The sequence below is a fragment of the Ovis aries genome, chromosome 23, assembly GCF_016772045.2.
Source record: "Ovis aries strain OAR_USU_Benz2616 breed Rambouillet chromosome 23, ARS-UI_Ramb_v3.0, whole genome shotgun sequence".
NCBI lineage: Eukaryota > Metazoa > Chordata > Mammalia > Artiodactyla > Bovidae > Ovis > Ovis aries.
This window is the reverse complement of record NC_056076.1, coordinates 62,333,929-62,354,042: the sequence shown is the minus strand read 5'-3', so window position 1 is coordinate 62,354,042 and position 20,114 is coordinate 62,333,929.

Below are 20,114 nucleotides of genomic sequence, written 5' to 3'. Positions count from 1 at the left end.
TGGGCCGTAGCCAACAGCTGCCAGAGGTGAGAATCCAAAAGTTCAGCTCCTTTGCTTTGTTCTGATGTGGTGCAAACCCTGAAACTTAACCCCCTGGAGCTCCCCAGGAGATTAGACTGAGTCTGGGGCTTCACTTGAAATCCCACCCTTATTTGGACCCCTTTCCTTCCTCCCCTGTACCCTTTCTGGTTTCCCCTGGGGGTACTTCCTTAAACAATTCACTTCTACAAAAATCTCAGGCTTAAGGTTTACTTTTGAGAAAACTTATCCCCTGAAGGGCATGGCAACCCACTCCAGTATTCTTGCTGGAGAATCCCACAGACAGATGAGCCTGGTGGGCTATAGTCCATAGGATCTCAAAGAGTCAGACACAACTGAATACTTAGCATGCACACACACAACCTATCAATAAAACAGGTGACTTTCTCCAAAATAGTTCTTAGACTCTAATGAAACCTAAGAAGAGAGGGATTATAGCAGAAAGTTTTCAAATTAAGAGATGGTGCAGGGACTTCACTGGTGATCCAGTGGTTAAAACTCTGAGCTTCCAATGCAGGGGATGCTGGTTTGATCTCTGGTCCAGGAACTAAGACCCCACGTGCCTCACAGCATGGTCAAAAATTTTTTTAAAAGAGAGCGATGGCTGGCTGCTGTTTTCCAGCACAGCACCTGACACATAGTGTTTCATTCGTTTGAGCTTGATAAAGTTCATTCCTGTATCAGGACCCACGAAGTGGAGACTGACCCGGCACCCAGCCCACGTCACAAACCTAAGCCTAGTCAGCCTCCACGTAGGGGCAACCCCTGTCAGGGGAAATCACCATCCACCAGTCACCGCCCTCCAGCCCAGCCATAGCTGGCTCACCTTCCCCTAGAAAATAGGACCTGCTGCCTTATAAGGAGATCCCTGACTTCCTGTCTGATAAAGTTCAGTTGTAACGTTGCCTCTTCCATTTACTGGATGATTGAATCAAATTTCTTGACAGACTTAATGGAAAACCCTTCTCTAATTTTTAAAATTATGTCATTTACTTATTTATCTTTGGCCGTGCTGTCTTTGTTGCTGCGTGCATTTTCTTTAGTTGTGACAAGCAGGGGCTCCCCAGCAGCAGTGTGCGGCCCTCTTATTACAGCGGCTCCTCCCCAGCTGCAGTGTGCGGGCTTCTTATTGCAGCAGCTCCTCTTGCTGTGGAGCATGGGCTCCAGGGTACACATGCTTCAATGACTGTGGCACGTGGGCTCAGCGGTCGCAGCTCCCAGGCTCTAGAGCACAGGCTCAGTAGTTGCGGCACGCAGGTTTAGCTGGTCCATGGCTTGTGGGATGTTCCCAGATCAGGGGTTGAACCCTTGTCCCCTGCATTGGCAGGTGGCTTCTTTACCACTGAGCCGCCAGGGAAGCCCCTAAAAACCCTTATCTACTCTTTTGATGATGCAGTCAGGCCAAACCTGAGTCCTCTCTCAACATACCTGAATGTTACCAAGTCCAAGCTCACGCTGCTCATCATGAATGAGGCCAATAATTCTACAGACTAATTGGAATAATAACTTTACTCTAAAAGCTGGCAGACTGAGAAGACAGCAGACTCCTGTCTCAAAATAGCCAGCTTATCAGGGTCTGGATGCCAGTTTCTTTTCTAGAACAGAGATAGGAGGGGGTGGAAGATAGGAGGGGGATAGGAAGAGGGTAGAGGAAACAAATTATAAAGTCCATTTATTTTGCAAAATAGGAGAGGATGTATTAATGTCTTCTTTCCTGCAGACATTCGCAGGTTGGCAGGTCAGGGGGTCTCTCTGTGAGTTGAACAAAGCCGCTTTAACAGTCACGAATAGGGGCAGGGTTCTCTGAGGTAGGCCATTATTTTTCGTTCAACTGTGTCCAACTCTTTGAAATACCATGGACTGCAGAATGCTAGGCCTCTCTGATCTTCCCTGTATCCTACCGTTTGCTCAAATTCATAGCCATTAAATTGGTGATGCCATCCAACCATCTCATCCTCTGTCACCCTCTTATCCTCCTGCCCTGAATCTTTCCCAGTATCCAGGTCTTTTCCAATGAGTCATCCCTTCACATCAGGTGGCCAAAGTATTGGAGCTTCAGCTTCAGCATCAGTCCTTCCAATGTGTATTCAGCGTTGATTTCCTTTAGGATTGATTGGTTTGATCTCCTTGCTGTCCAAGGGACTCTCAAGAGTCTTCTCCAGCAACACATTTTGAAAGCATCAATTCTTTGGTGCTTCAGGCCATTATGTATGATTATAGTAACAAAAGCAACCAAAAGCAAAGGTTAAAGTCAAAGAAGGGCTTCCCCGGTAGCACTAGTTGTAAAGAACCCACTTGTCAATGCAGGAGACCCAAGAGACGCGAGTTTGATCCCTGGGTCAGGAAGATCCTCTGGAGGAGAACGTGGCAACCCAATCCAGTATTTCTTGCCTGGAGAATCCCATGGACAGAAGAGCCTGGAGGGCTGCAGTCCATAGGGTCTCAAAGAGTCAGACCCGACTGAAGCAATTTAATACACATGCATGCAAATCAAAGAAACAGATCCGACATGGAGTCAAAACCGGCTCACCCCTGTTACATGAACAACTGCCTAGGCAGGGCCAGGCCACTAGCTCCTCGCCTCTAGCCACCCAGATGATAGCTGAGGATCTCTGGAGGCACAGAAGGCTCAGCACCATATATACCCAGACCCCGGCCCTTTAACAGAGGTCTGTGCTGAAGACTTGGTGGTCGGTACCTTTGCTCCCACCCTCCAGGCCTGCTCCAGGAAAGAGCTCCAGAGCATCTGGTCGTTGCCACATCCACCCTGAGTGCTGACCCAGCAGCTCCTCCCTGATGATAAGTTTCTGATCATGAGGAAAGACAGGAAGACCCCTCCACACGCAAAGCCCATTTCGTGCAGATTCGTAATGGTAACACATCACGCAGCTGCTGCGTCGTTGGGAAACCCAGCTGTGCCCGTACTCTCGCAACACTTTTGGAATTCAGGCCCAGCAAATGTGCATGTGGTAGGAAGCATACTCATTCTAAGGGAAGTTATTTGACACAGACCATTTTGAAGTAAATGTCTACACATCTGGTTTTTTTATGTTTTTTTTTTTTTTAATGACTGCATAGCAAAAGAAGAAATGGAAGTAAAAGTGAATGGTATTGTGAAATTTAAAAAAGTTTTCACAACATAAAAGTTGACAGTTACGTTTTATTCAGCAGGAATTTTTAGGACTTTGAGCCTGGGAGGCAGCGTCTTACTTAACCCAGAAAGAATTGCTCTGAGGAGGCACTGAGGGGAAGGACAGATTATATAGAGGTTTGGCAACAAAGGGCAGGTAGTTTGAATGTCAAAAGATTATTGTAAATTACAGAAAACCAGATATCCCAAGTTAAGGAGTTTAGCACTTTTCCAGGTGTGGAAAGATGCAAGAGTCTGGACTCACTGAAATCATTCCTTTAATATGCATCTCAGCTATCTGGGGCCATGATCCTGTGTTCTCACATCCCGAGTTTCCTCGGGACTCGCTGTGGAGAGTGGCTGCCTGATGACTGCTAGATGGCAGGTATTCTCTCCTTCCTGAGTTTCTCTAGGGCTCCCCAGCTCACCTTCCCTGGCGGCTATAATCACTGATGATTGTGACATTCGTTGTTCACTGATATGAGATGGTTGGATGGCATCACCAACTCAATGGACATGAATTTGAGCAAGCTCCAGCAATTGGTGATGGACAGAAAAGCCTTATGTCCATGGGGTCACAAAGAGTCAGACACGACTGAGTGACTGAACTGATGGTAGAAAATATTCCATTCATCAGTATCACCCAGATAAAGCTCACTTGAGTTCCACATAGGTAAAGGACATGCGTAGCCTACAGTGGACTTTTGTCCAGATAGGCAGCAACCAGAAGTGATCACGAAGCAATTCCACCCTTTACTTCTGTCTCTTGGAAGAACACTGAAGGGTCTCCACTTGGGAACCCATAGCGCCATCTTGTAAATCCCTTGCAGCTCTCCCAGCACTGGCCCTGCCCCCGGCATCTCCCTCTCACTCTGGGCTACCGTCTCTCTCTACTCACATCCCCTCACACCTTTGGAAGTCCTCACTCTGCGGTTCACCCCGCTTTCTCTCTCCCTCCCTTTGCTTAGCCCTTGATTACATCAGTTAATTTACCCTCTGGCTTCTTGTCATTTCCTCTTTGTGACATGCATTAGTCAACTTTCCCTATCTGGAAGCCAAGCAACAAAACTCCCTACAAAACCGAAGCAAAGAAAGAGAAGGGAGTAGGGGTGGGAGATTGTGAACAATCACTCAGTAATAAACCTTCCACTAAATTTATTCACTTTATTCAGTAAAAATACTATAAATTTAAAAGTTAGCTTAAAATGAAAAGGAATATTGTATTAATCTAAAAGTATGATGCCATTTGTCATAAAGCTCTTCCATGAGCACAAACAGCTGCCAAACTATTTGCCTCTCCCTACCCCACCCAGTTCCTCCCAACTTGTTTAGACATATTTATGCCTCCCTCTCAGTTTTCAGACTTGTTTTTGCCCTTCGTTCATTCTGGCAATTGTTAAATTTCACTTTTCAGGTTTTATTTTTTTTAATACAGATTTTCCCACCTGGCTTCTAGTTCTTCCTGCTGTTTCTTTTTTATATTTTATACCATTTCCTGGGATGATAATGACCCCTAACTCCTCACCACACACATTTGGATTCTCCACTCCAAATTCAAACCGGTATGAATGTACATGTCTGTCTTGTTCTTTGGGCAATGACCTTACAGTAAAAACAGATTTATCTTTGCTTTGAGTTAAGCAGGCCTTCAGTGAATGCTAAGTAAATTCTATTCCATTGAGTTATTTTTCAACGTACTGACTCAAGCCCTCCTCCTACCCAAAGCTGTCCTCCACATTTTTTGCACCTCCATTCCATATCTTCTCTGTGCACCCTTCAGGAACCACTTCATTTCTTCTTTTCTCCTTCCTAAGCCTGCAGCCCTCTTCCATCAATGCTGGGCCAGCATAACCACCTCATATGTGCTCCCCTAGTTTTGTAAAACTTTTTTCAGTAAAAAGAGCACAAGCTTTGATTAAATTAACAACAATAATACACCAAAGTGACAGCCGCTGAGTATCTACCATGTGCGTTCACAGTAGAAAGCAATTTGCATGTATTATCTAATTTAAAGCACACAATAATCTTCTGCGTATGTACTGTTACTACTCCCTTTCATAGAGGAGAAAACCGAAGCTTAAAGATTTTAAGGCATTTACTGAGGGTTACACAGTTGGCTATGTCAAACCTATTACTTTTCCAGTGGTCACGGATGGGTATGAAAGCTGGACCATAAAGAAGGCTGAGACCGAAGAATTGATGCTTTTGAGCTGTGGTGTTAGAGAAGGCTCTTGAGAGTCCCTTGGACAGACAGATCAAACCAGTTCTTCCTAAAGGAAATCAGTCCTGAATATTCATTGGAAGGACTGATGTTAAAGCTGAAACTCCAATACTTTGGCCACCTGGTGCAAAGAGCTGGCATATTGGAGAAGACCCTGATGCTGGGAAAGATTGAGGGCAGGAGGAGAGAGGACGACACAGGATGAGATGGTTGGATGGCATCACTAACTAGATGGACTGAGTTTGAGCAAGCTCTGGGAGTTGGTGATGGACAGGGAGGCCTTGTATGCTGCAGTCCACGGGGTCGCAAACAGTGACTGAAGTGGTGAAGAACCCGCCTGCCAGGGCAGGAGACGCAAGAGAAATGGTGTTGATCCCTGCGTCAAGGAGACCCCTTGAATTGGGAAATGACAACCCACTCCAGTATTCTTACCTGGAGAATCCCGTGGACGGAGGAGCCTGGCAGGCATCAGTCCATGGGTTCACAAGGAGGTGGATGTGAATTAGCACAGCACACCACTCTTATTTAAGTCTCTTTAAACAATTTCAGCCTGTCCTGACTGTGTCTCAGTATTCAAATGTGGAGGATGTTTGTCAACCAAGAATTGTCTTTTCTCACCAACCATGGAGAAGCCAAGTTTCATTTTCATTAAGGAAGAAGGATATTTTCATATTTGATCCTCACAGAGCACTTCTTGGCTTTTCCCAACTGGATTATCTGCTTCTCCTCCCCTCGACTGAAGACTTAAAGTATTCTATTCTTTCTTCTATGACATTATACTGTTCCTAGCATTAGTTTTGGGGGTGGTGTTTTCATTATTTCCTCCACTGGATTGGATTCTATGTGATAACTGGGACCACGTCTTTTTCCTCTTTTAATTTCCTACAGCCTCTCACTGTTCTCGTTTCAGTTCAGTCGCTCAGTCATGTCCACCTCTTTGCGACCCCATGAACCACAGGCCTCCCTGTCCATCACCAACTCTCGGAGTTTACCCAAACCCATGTCCATTGAGTTGCTGATGCCATCCAACCATCTCATCCTCTATCATCCCCTTCTCCTCCTATCCTCAATCTTTCCCAGCATCAGGGTCTTTTCCAATGAGTCAGCTCTTCGCATCAGGTGGCCAAAGTATTGGAGTTTCAGCTTCAACATCAGTCCTTCCAATGAACACCCAGGATTGATCTCCTTCAGGATGGGCTGGTTGGATCTCCTTGCAGTCCAAGGGACTCTCAAGAGTCTTCTCCAACACCATGGTTCAAAAGCATCAACTCTTCTGCACTCAGCTTTCTTTATAGTCCAACTCTCACATCCATACATGACCACTGGTCTCAGCTGATGTCAATAAGGAAGAGTCCTGGGTGTGTGTCCAGAGCAGGGTTTGCTAGTCTTGGCACTGTTTGGGTCTGGGCTGGACTGTCCCTGATGGTAAGGAGCACTCCTGGCCTCCAGGCCCTAGCAGCTCTCCCCACAAATCTGACAAAATATCTCTGGATATTGCCCAGGGTGACCTGGGAGGCAGAACCACTCCTGGTTTAGGACCACTGGTAAATAAAGAACATCAGCATTCAAAGGATTTAGCACAATAGACGGCTATTAGCAGCTGACTGGGGGGAGTTCCGGGACAGTCCAGGGGCTGAGGCTCCACATTTCAGTGCAGCGGGTCTGATGCCTGGTTGAGGAGCTGAGGTCCACTTGCCTCGGGGCCACGTAATCAGACGATGAACAGCAGAAACGGTCTTGTAACAGACTCAATACAGACTTAAACATATGGAACGAAAGAAGTGATGAGTAAAATATGGCTTCAATTAGTTAAACTGTATGGTTTTCAATATTTATTTTGGAAATTTGAAACAAGTCTCAAAATAGATGAACAAAAGGGAACTCACTTTTATATATTTTATCTACTAGGTTTTAAAGTTTAACTCTTAGTGACTTATTTAGTGACCCACAAAATGTAATGAAGTAAGTTGCTAGTAGAACTCAGGGAAGGTCCTGTGTTCTCAGATGATATCCAACGAAGATTCACCATCAATGTAAAGTAAAAGAACAGTAAGATATTTAAATCCATGGGCTATAGAAGTAGAGAGTGAATTCCTAGCCTGGTCTTGCCACTTACTAGCCATGGGACTAGGAACAAGTAACTTAAACTCCCTGACCTTCAATTTACTAACCCGTGAGGATGGATCTCTTGACGAAAGTGAAAGAGGAGAGTAAAAAAGTTGGCTTAAAGCTCAACATTCAGAAAACGAAGATCATGGCATCCGGTCCCATCACTTCATGGCAAATAGATGGAGAAGCAGTGGAAACAGTGTCAGACTTTATTTTTTGGGCTCCAAAATCACTGCAGATGGTGACTGCAGCCATGAAATTAAAAGACGCTTACTCCTTGGAAGAAAAGTTATGACCAACCTAGATAGCATATTCAAAAGCAGATATATTACTTTGCCGACTAAGGTCCATCTAGTCAAGGCTGTGGTCTTTCCTGTGGTCATGTATGGATGTGAGAGTTGGACTGTGAAGAAGGCTGAGCGCCGAAGAATTGATGCGTTTGAACTGTGGTGTTGGAGAAGACTCTTCAGGGTCCCTTGGACTGCAAGGAGATCCAACCAGTTCATTCTGAAGGAGATCAGCCCTGGGATTTCTTTGGAAGGAATGATGCTAAAGCTGAAGCTCCAGTACTTTGGCCACCTCATGCGAAGAGTTGACTCATTGGAAAAGACTCTGATGCTGGGAGGGATTGGGGGCAGGAGGAGAAGGGGACAACACAGGATGAGATGGCTGGATGGCATCACGGACTTGATGGTCGTGAGTCTGAGTGAACGCTGGGAGATGGTGATGGACAGGGTGGCCTGGCATGCTGCAATTCATGGGGTCGCAAAGAGTCGGACACGACTGAGCAACTGAACTGAACTGAACTGAAGATGGATTGAATTATAGCACCCTTTTCAGAGGGTTTTGTGAGGATTAAACGAAATAATGCCTGCAAAGTTTTTAGAACACTGTGAAACCTTAGTACTCAAGAAATATTAGCTTCTAAAAGTATGCATATAATATTAGCTTCTATAAGTTTCCATATAAAGGAGCACTTGTGTTGCAAGCTCATCAATTATATGATGTAATCCAATTTTTGAAGTTTTTCAATATACTTTTATCATGTCCCTGAGGACTATTGATGTTCATCATCTTTTCATATCCTGTCCTACTGGTCACTTGGTTCTTTTTTTTTGTGAAATGTCTGCTATTTTTTAAACATTGAGTGTTTGCAAATGAACTTTTATGAAACAGAAACAGACCCTTTGCTGTACAGAAAAATTAAGACGACATTGTAAATCAAGTATGTTTCAATAAAAAATGGAGTGTTTGTCTTTAATTATTAATTTGAATACAAGTCCTTTATCTAATATACATGTACAAATATTTTTCTCCCTCTCTGTGACTTGCCTTTTTGCTTTCTTAGTAACTTCTTCAAAGAGCAACCATTTTTTAACACTGATGAAGTCCAATTATATTTTGTTCATTTGCTATTTGTTCAGTTGGTATTCTACGAAAGCTTTGCCTACCCTAAGATTACAAAATTTTATCCTATATTTTTCTCTAGAAGTTTTAACTTGCACACAAATATCTATGATCCACCTCAAGTTAAGCAAAATATGACATAACTCTATCATGTAATACTGTTCAACAAAAGAGACAAATCATTGACACATACAACTTTAGATGAATCTCAAAATCATTAGTTTGAATAAAAGGAAGACACAAAAGAGTGGATAGTCTACCATTTCATTAATGAACATAATCTAGAAAATGCTAACTCATTTATAAAGGCAAATTAGTGGTTATGCATGCTGGGGATAGAGGCAGGGTGGACCACAAAAGGGGATGAGGAAATTTAGAAGGTGATGGAAATGTTTAGTACCTGGAGTTTCTGGTGTATGCACAATTGTCAAACATCAAATGGTTCACTTTATATATGTGAAGCTTATATAATTATGTCAATAAAGTTGAAAAATACACATTTGCAACCATGGAGATATGGAGTTTTGTTCAAGCTACTTGGTGCAGAATTAAGAGTTTGCATTCACAGCAGCATTTGTCTGACTCCTTAAACCGCCTTAATACTCATAACTCACTCAGTTCAGTTCAGTCACTCCACCGTGTCGGACTCTGCGACTGCATGGACGGCAGCACACCAGGCCTCCCTGCCCATCACCGACTCCCAGAGTTTACTCAATGTCCATTGAGTCGGTGATGCCATCCAACCATCTCATCCTCTGTCGTCCCTTTCTTCTCCTGCCTTCAATCTTTCCTGGCATCTGGGTCTTTTCCAATAGGTCAGTTCTCTGCATCAGGTGGCCAAAGTACTGGAGTTTCAGCTTAAGCATCAGTCCTTCTAATGAATATTCAGGACTGATTTCCTTTAGGATGGACTGGTTTGATCTCCTGTCTGTCCAAGGGACTCTCAAGAGTCTTCTCCAACACCACAGTTTAAAAGTCATCAATTCTTTGGCGCTCAGCTTTCTTTATAGTCCAACTCACACATCCATACATGACTACTGGAAAAACCATAGCTTTGACTAGACAGTCCTTTGTTGGCAAAGTAATGTCTCTGCTTTTTAATATGCTGTCTAGGTTGGTCATAACTTTTCTTCCAAGGAGCAAACATCTTTTAATCTCATGGCTGCAGTCACCATCTGCAGTGAAAAATAGCCTGTCACTGTTTCCATTGTTTCCACATCTATTTGCCATGAAGAGATTGGACGAGATGCCATGATCTTAGTTTTCTGAATGTTGAGTTTTAAGCCAACTTTTTCACTCTCCTCTTTCACTTTCATCAAGAGGCTCTTTAATTCTTCTTAGCTTTTTGCCCTAAGGGTGGTGTCATCTGCATATCTGAGGTTATTGATATTTCTCCCGGCCATCTTGATTCCAGCTTGCGCTTCATTCAGCCCAGCATTTCTCATGATGCACTCTGCATAGAAGTTAAACAAGCAGGGTGACAGTATACAGCCTCGATGTACTCCTTTTCCGGTTTGGAACCAGTAACACACGAGCACCCGGCATTGGCTCTGGATGCCCCTGTCACACACAGCACCTGTCCTCTGGAGGTCAGGCTTGCCCCAGAAAAATAATTCAAGTTGGTAAATACATTGGTTCATCTTCTTGAAGCAAACCTGTGCCTCTGGTGTGTGTGTGTGTGTGTGCGCGCGCACGCGCGTGAGCGTGTGCACACGCACGTGTGTGATTTACTTAACTCACATCAAATCAAAAATCGGTGTGCTTTAATGTGATTTCCCTTCTGTTGTTCAGTTGCTAAATCGTGCCCAACTCTTCGAGACGGCATGGACTGCAAGACGCCAGGCCTCCCTGTGCTTCACCGTCTCCTAGAGCTCGCTCAAACTCAGGTCCATTGAGTCAGTGATGCCATCCAACCGTCTCATCCTCTGTCACCCCCTTCTCCTCCTGCCTTCAGTCTTTCCCAGCTTCAGGGCCTTTTCCAATGAGCCAGCTCTTTGCAGCAGGTGGCCCAAGTATTGGAGTTTCAGCTTCAACATCAGTCCTTCCAGTGAACATTTCCATCCTAAAGGGCAAGTAATGGAATTTGGAAACGACTGAGACCCTGAATAACACAGATCCTTGAACAGGGAAATGCCTATCAGGAATGACATCCCACACTTAGATAATTAAGACTTTTGCATGGTCTAAAAGGACATGAAATAAGGCAGAGGGTAAAGAAAGACAGACATCAGAGCCTATATTAGACTCAAAAAGAATGATATGAAATAATAAAAATGATCAAATTTTTAAAAAATGACATCCCAGCCATGCCTCCAATACCCTGATTCATGAGTCAGGGGCCTTGCCCTCAGCGAACTCCATCTCTTTATTCCCTTCTTCAAAAAGCCCCGCACTTGGTAGTGCTTCCATTCCTTCTACTGTGAAGCAAAGGTGGCATTGTCGTCAACTGAAAATTTAGGAGGGAACGTCAAAGATTCTGATTACCATAAGGATGGCCTGATACAGGATTTGGGGGATAACGCTTATATCCCAAAGCAACTAAGACATGTCCACCGAGACTGAAATTTAAGTTTAGGAGCGTCCATTGAGATGGTTGGATGACATCATCAACTTGATGGACATGAGTCTGAGCAAGCTCCGGGGGAGACAGTGAAGGACAGGGAAGCCCCATGCAAGCAGCCCATGGGCTGCAGACTCAGACACACAGAGCAACTGAGCAACACAGCCAACAGCAGAGGCCAGTCTGCAGCTGGGCACAGCCCCGTGGTTTCCACGCCACAGTCCCTCGGTGAGTGTTGAGAATATGAACCAGCCTACGCACTGTGACATTAAATGTCCAAAACAGCAGCTTCAGATTGTCAGCGACCTGCCACTCTTAATCCTGCTTGAAGTTAGAGGACAGCGTCTGCAGAGTTTAGAATAGATGAGACAAAAAGAGGCGAAGAAAGTTCAAGTTGACATTCAAGTTGATTAATTAAATTGCTCGATTACTTTTGCCATTGGGCATCCATCAGCACGATAGCATGGAGCTGGAGCAGGATCCCAGAGGCCCCCTGCCGTGACAGACAGTAAGACTGACTTAGGAGTCAGTGGGCTTCCCAGGTGGCACTAACAGAAAAGAACCCGCCTGCCAGTGCAGGAGACGTAAGAGACGCAGTTTCCATCCCTGGGTCGGGAAGATTCTCTGGAGGAGGGCACGGCAACGCACTCCAGTATTCTTGCCTGGAGAATCCCATGAACAGAAGAGCCTGGTGGGCCACAGTTCATAGGGTCACAAAGAGTCGGGACGCTACTGAAGTGACTTAGCACACAGCATAACTGGGAATCAATCAATTTCACGGGTACCCTGATGCAGATTAGTCAAACTGACACTGATTGGGAAGGTAATCAATGACAGATCAAACTCAGGGCACAACAGAAAACAGCCCTGCCCAGCTCACCTATCTTGCTGAAATGATGCACTTAGGGCTTGTCCATATTCTTCAGCTATTTTTTTATTTCAATATTATTCTATTTGAAAAGTTTATAGCAGTTGCTCAGATAAACAGTAACAAATTCTACAGTCCCGGACACTTTGGAAAACATCATTAAATAAATCAAACTGAAAAATTCTAGTAATGGCTTAGATGTTTTAATCAGAAAGTTAGCCTTCATTTTGGCCCTGCCATGTGGTATGTGGGATATTAGTTCCCCGAGCAAGGACAGAACCCATCCCCTTGAAGTAGAATCATGGAGTCAACCACTGGACCTCCAGAGAAGTTCCAAATTTAAATTAGACATTTATGCTTAGAAAGTATTTGCAATAGTTCCTTTCTGCTTCATGTCTAGATAGACTGGTGGTTCTCAACCAGGGGTGATTTTGGCCCCAGGGGGTATTAGCGATGGCATTCTGGACAGTCACAGCTTGAGGAAGTACCGCCATTCATGCCTAGCAGGTACGAGGCAGTAGGTGCTGATATACATCCATACATCTTTCAACGCACAGGGTAGCTCCTCACAGCAAAGAATCTCCAGGCGCACAGCGTCAGCAGTGTTGCGGCAGAGAAAGCCTGAACCTAGAGCAGGCAACACTTTATGAATAACAGTTTAGAAGCTACAGAAACACCAAGGAAAACACTAGGGGGCGGTGAGAGCTCACTGAACGTGGCCTCCTGTCAAAACAGTTCCACATCGATGCTAAAGCATTTTTTACGTATTGTAGGAAGTGAATAAGCATTGATGTTTTTGAGAATCAGGCCTTTTCACTGCGGGAGTGAAAGGGAACTCGCTTAGTCGTGTCCGACTCTTCACGACCCCATGGACTGCAGCCCACCAGGCTCCTCCGTCCATGAGACTTTCCAGGCAAGAGTACTCACTGCGGGAGAAGCATCTGCAAACAGGAAAGGGGGCAGGTGAGGAAGGCACCCGCAGGACTGCACCTCAGCTGTCAGTCAGCTCAGGCACTCAGCCGTGTCCGACTCGGCGACCCCGGGGACTGCAGCATGCCAGGCCTCTCTGTCCATCACCAACTCTCGGAGTTCACCAAACTCACGTCCATCGAGTCAGTGATGCCATCCAGCCATGTCATCCTCTGTCGTCCTGTTCTCCTCCCACCTTCAATCTTTCCCAGCATGAGAGTCCTTTCAAATGAGTCAGTTCTTCGCATCAGGTGGCCAAAGTATTGGAGCTTCAGCATCAGCATCAATCCTTCCAAAGAATATTCAAGACTGATTTCCTTTAGGATGAACTGGTTGGATCTGCTTGCAGTCCAAGGAACTCTCAAGAGTCTCCTCCAACACCACAGTTCAAAAGCATCAATTCTTTGGCGCTCAGCTTTTTTTATAGTCCAGTTCTCACATCCATACATGACTACTGGAAAAACAATAGCTTTGACTAGATAGACATTTGTTGGCAAAGTATTGTCTCTGCTTTTTAATATGGTGTCTAGGTTGGTCATAGCTTTTCTTCCAAGGAGTAAGCGTCTTTTAATTTCATGGCTGCAGTCACTATCTGCAGTGATTTGGGAGCTGATTTCAGTTTTGAATCAGTGCAAATACATGAATGTATCATATCTACTGTATTATACTGATTTTCTATCTCTGCTTACTGAAAAGTCTTATAAATGAAGGCATCCGTAAAGCCAGGAGCACTCCGGGTACCCAAATTTTGTTTTCTAAATATCATTCTCTATGAACAGAAACTAGAGATTCTCAAAGAATTGGCTGATTCCAGGAACGTGACGATAAGCCTAGGGTATCTCGCTGGGCCTCAGAGCACAATGTTGCTGTTGTTGTTTAGTTGCTAAGTCACGTTCTACTGTTTTGCAACCCCATGGACTGTAGCCCATCAGATTCCTCCATCCATGGGATTTCCCAGGCAAGGATACTGGAGTGGGTTGCCATTTCCTTCTGTGGGCTACCTTGCTGACTCTGTCAAAAGGACATGGGACCTGACTTGTAGGGGCTTTCAGTGACCAGATTTGGGGCAATTTTTACATGATAAATGAGAAAAAGCTAACAAATGGAATATCTTAAATTAATTTTTTAAAGGTACAAATTGAAGAGAAAAAAATACTGTATTTAGAAGAACGCTGGCTACATAAACCAGGAGGAAGGGTAGAATATTTTTTGTCCCTGCCTCTCAGCATACAGGATCTTAGCTCCCCAGACAACGAGCAGACACACACCCCCTGCAGTGGATGTGCAGAGCCTTAACGACTAGATCGTCAGGGAAGTCTCAGGGTAGAATTTTAAGATGCGGTTTTATGATTTTTAATCTTAAATGGAGTTGTTTCCAGAAAGCATCTTCAGCAAGTATTAAAACCACTCGATGCTGGGGAAGAGTATACTCACTGTCTCAGAGTATCGCCCCGTGGGTTATGCATAAAATACTGTAGAGAGGCCTGTCAGCATTTTCACATGGTGATCAGGCTTCACTCAGCTCCACAAGCGGACAACTGGACGTCCTGTACTGCCAACACCGCACAATGTGCACATTGCCCAGGTAATAATCCTGCCAAAATGCCAAAATGTTTAACCTGAATCTACTGTGAGGAAAAATTTAAAAAACCAAGATGGGGGACTTTAAACAGGACCATTGCTCTAGACCCTTCAGAAAAAGTCAAAGTCACACACAAAAAAATACAAAAATTCAGGGACAGATCCATAATAAAAAGATTAATGAGACACCACCAAATGCAGGGTGAACACCTTGAGAAAATCAAAATGTTACTGTACTTTATATGATACATATAATTAAAGTTAATTTTCTCAGTGTGAATATGGTGTTGAGTTTGAGGGAAAATGTCCTTATTCTCACGCATATTAAAGGATTTAGATAAATGCGTCGTGGTGTTTGCAACTTATATTTAAATAGTTCAGGAAACATAGATAAACAGATAGCATATGACTCAAAATGTAGACACTGATGAATGTGGATGAAGAATGTGCGTACACTCATTGTATGGTTTTGAAACTTGTCTGAAAAAAAGAAAGGAAAGTTTCGCACCAGTCAATGGCAGTAGGAGAAAAAGCAAAGCTTCACCTTTCTTTGGCAAGTTAGTCTTCTTCGACTCCATATGCTGTTTGTCCAGTATATACTGCCATTATCCAGTATACAGACAATGTGGTTTTGACATAGAGGACAGTGGCTTGGGTGTCCTTTCTGCTGCAGATGGTTCACCCAAGTTTCACATCCCACCCTCCTGAAGCCGCATGTTTCGGTTTGGTACCTTTGGTTTGGTGACACAGTTTGTGACAGTGCTGCCCTCAACACGCCAGCAAATTTGGAAAACTCAGCAGTGCCCCAGGACTGGAAAAGGTCAGCTTTCATTCCAATCCCAAAGAAAGGCAATGCCAAAGAATGCTCAAACTACCGCACAATTGCACTCATCTCACATGCTAGCAAAGTAATGCTCAAAATTCTCCAAGCCAGGCTTCAACAGTATGTGAACCATGAACTTCCAGATGTTCAAGCTGGATTTAGAAAAGGCAGAGGAACCAGAGATCAAATTGCCAACATCCATTGGATCATCAAAAATGCAAGAGAGTTCCAGAAAAAAATCTACTTCTGCTTTATTGACTATGCCAAACCCTTTGCCTGTGTGGATCACAACAAACTGTGGACAATTCTGAAAGAGATGGGAATACCAGACCATCTGACCTGCCTCCTGGGAAATCTGTGTGCATGTCAGGAAGCAACAGTTAGAACTGGACATGGAACAACAGACTGGTTCCAAATTGGGAAAGGAGTATGTCAAGGCTGTATATTGTCACCCTGCTTATTTAACTTATATGCAGAGTACATCATGAGAAATGCTGGGCTGGATGAAGCACAAGCTGGAATCAAGATTGCCAGGAGAAATATCAATAACCTCAGATATGCAGATGACACCACCCTTATGGCAAAAAGTGAAGAAGAACTAAACAGCCTCTTGATGAAAGTAAAAGAGAGTGAAAAAGTTGGCTTAAAACTCAACATTCAGAAAACTAAGATCATGGCATCTGGTCCTATCACTTCATGGCAAATACATGGGGAAACAATGGAAACAATAACAGAATTTATTTGTTTGGGCTCCAAAATCACTGCAGATAGTGACTGCAGCCATGAAATTAAAAGACACTTACTCCTTGGAAGAAACGTTAGGACCAACCTTGATAGCATATTAAAAAGCAGAGACATTACTTTGCCAACAAAGGTCCATCTAGTCAAAGCTATGGTTTTTGCAGTAATCATGTATGGATATGAGAGTTGAACTGTGAAGAAAGCTGAGCACCGAATAATCGATGCTTTTGAACTGGGGTGTTGGAGAAGACTCTTGAGAGTCCCTTGGACTGCAAGGAGATCCAACCAGTCCATCCTAAAGGAGATCAGTCCTGAGCGTTCATTGGAAGGACTGATGCTACAGCTGAAACTCCAATACCTTGGCCACCTGATGTGAAGAACTGACTCATTGGAAAAGACCTTGATGCTGGGAAAGATTGAGGGCAGGAGGAGAAAGGGACGACAGAGGATGAGATGGTTGGATGGCATCATCGACTCAATGGACATGAGTTCGAGTAAACTGTGAGAGTTGGTGATGGGCGGGGAGGCCTGCGTGCTGCAGTCCCTGGGGTTGCAAAGAGTCTCACATGACTGAGTGACTGAACTGAATGACTGACATCGTGTCAATAGGTGGCCATGCCCACTTTCTGCTACTGCATAATAGGCATTTGGAAAGTATGATTAAACACGGGACAACACTGGACCTACCTGGCAGTCCAGTGGGTGAAACCCCACACTCCCAGTGCAGAGATGCAGAGGGTGTGGGTTCGATCCCTGGTCAGGGAACTGAGATCCCACATTGCAAAAAAAAAAAACAAACAAACAAAATAAAAGTGGTTTATTTTTCAAAGCAGGGAGCACAGTCCAGTAGCTTGATGAAAGCTTTAACCTTTTAAATCCAACGTGAAAGTGAAACCCTCTCAGTCCTGTCGAACTCTTTGCAATCCCACAGACTCTACAGTCCATGGAATTCCTCAGGCCAGAACACTGGAGTGGGTAGTCTTTCCCTTCTCCAGGGGATCTTCCCAACCCAGGGACCAAACCCAGGCCTCCCTGAATCCCACATTGCAAGCAGACTTTTGCCAGCTGAGCCACAAGGGAAGCCCTTCAATCCAATCAAGTGGAGGTGACCTTATTTTGTTGAAGAACTTAAACTTGATCTGGTCGGCCAGGAACACGGCCCAGCCGTCCACAGCTGTGACGGCTCTCTGTTTGGAAACAATCTCTAAGTGAACTTATTTTGTTGGAGAACGTGAGCTGGTCGGCGAACACAGCTCAGCCGTCCACAGCAGTGATGGCTGTCTGGTTTGGAAACAATCTCTAAACAGAAAACTTGCTTCCAAACCGTAATTTAGAAAAATATTTAAATTTTATACCTCAGAGAACAAATAGTAATTTCCATGTGGAGTATCTGATTTTCTGCTCTGAAATTTTAATTACTCCATAAAATTAATTATAGGGTTTACTCCTGATCCTTTAGCATCTAAGTGGCTTGGTCCAAGGTAGTGCCAGGTGAAGCTTATTCCAAGTGTTCTAGTTAAGGATTTATTTGTTGTTTTGGAAGGTTTTCTTTCCTTTCCTTGTATTCAATTTTTCAATGTCAAGATCAAGGAGATTAATTCATAAGATATTTTGTTTCTAATTTTGTCTTTCATCTTACGCCAAATTTTTCCTAAAACAGAGACACCACGATTCAGCGCAGGTCTGCTGAACAGCGCTCCACACAGAGCAGCCCTCTGGCCTCCCGCCTTGAGTGACGGCTGAGCGAGGGAGCTGAATTTCCCTGTTCTGTGGATTGCCTTGGGTCTCTGCTGTAGGTGGGGAAACTTTTAGAAGGCACCATGTTCCCTACCGATGTTCAAGCCCCAGGTGGTGGCTGACTGACTTATTGACTAACCTTATTAACAATACTCCCATAAACTCATGTACAGACCCAAGATAACCATACATCAAGGACAGAGGAAGCTATTACAAGGCGAGTCATGCAAAGTCGCACATTTTTATGAAGAGAAATGAAATATCTTACCAAGTGTGAAATAAGGAATCTCTTCGGACCTGATGCTCACGCTGTTATACGACCCTGCTGTCAATTTGGCCTGAGCGTGTTCCACACGCTTTTCAGACTTTTCAAATACATCTTCTCTATCTGAAGAAAGGACATCTTTCTTTATTCACACTACCAGAAACCATTGTCAGTTTTAAAAAATCATCTTCAGAAATCAGTGTTTATTAAAAGTAATTCTAAATCATATTTAGGTTTCCAAATTTTCTTTGTTTTTCAGTGGTTGATTTTCACTGCATTCTTTTCCTTTTTACACAGATCCATTTACTCATCATCTCTCTATCTTTCTCTCTCAACGGATGGATATTTTTCTTATTTTTCATTTGACTTGTCCTCATTAGGCAGGTGAAATTCACAGAACTCCATGCACAATTTCGTTCTTTGAATGTTAAGAAATCTAATATATTCATGGGTGTTGGTTGGTTTATGTGACTCTTGGCATGTCCTGTGTGTAACACTCTTACCTATCCACACCAGTTTTCAGGAAATAGAAATTGCTGCCTAATTTCAACTGCATTGCATTTTCTTCTATCAAATGAATCTTAAGCTCTTTAAAACAAAATGTATTAATCAAAGACATCAAACTATTTGCATATTCAGCAATGATTTTATGATTAAATTTAAGCTCTGACACATTACAATGGAAAGAAAACTGTCTTAGTCTCACAGAACGTTTGACATTACCTAGTCTTATACCACAGTTTGAGAATGTGAGTCTGTAAAAGAATTAGAAATGTTCTAGCAGACCCAGAAAATGTCCTCTCTACTCAGAGAAGAAGCCAAAAGTAAAGCAGCTAAAAGAAGGAAAATGGAAGAGCAGACAGTGACAGAAAGGTATGAAATGAAGAGATGACGGCACGTGACCGTAGACGTGCAGCGATGCCTCTGGAGGGAGAAGGCAGCAGAATTTGAGAAATGAAATGAGTGTATGGGAAGATGAAGTTACAGCCCCATGCTCTTCAATCAACATTGAAACGCAAGTCTAGGAAGAAAAAAGCCAAAATGGTTGAATTTTAGAAACGAAAAGAAAAAAATACTAGTGGTGCAAGGCAGGTAACTGAAGTATCAGTAGAATTCAGAACTCTGTGTAGAATTCAGAAAGTATAACCAATGAGTTCAGTCAGTGACAAATACATGAATTTAGTAAGTTTACTGGTGAAAGAAATGCCAGATTATTTAATATCTCTGCTTTTTATCAATAACATTCATCTCATGCCTGGAGTGAAAGCGTTAGCTGCTCAGTCGTGTCTGGCTCTTTGTGACCCCGTGGACTGTAGCCCTAGGCTCCTCTGTCCTTGGGGTTTTCCGGCAGGGATGCTGGAGTGGGTAGTCATTCCCTTCTCTAACACAGAGAATGAACCCAGGTCTCCTGCGTTGCTGGCAGATTCTTTACCATCTGAGCCAGCAGGGAAGTCCACTGGAGACAAAGACGCTACGTAAAAAGCCAAGGCCAATCAAGCATCATGATTCTACTTGTCTGAAAAAGTAGGGCGAGCATTCCAGAACCAATCAGCAGAGGTGGCTATGCCACCCTCCGAAAACACACCCTGGCAAGGAAATGCCCTGGGGAGGGACGCTCGCTCATTTTGCCTCCAGCAGGGGCACCCATACCAGCGTTCTTGCCT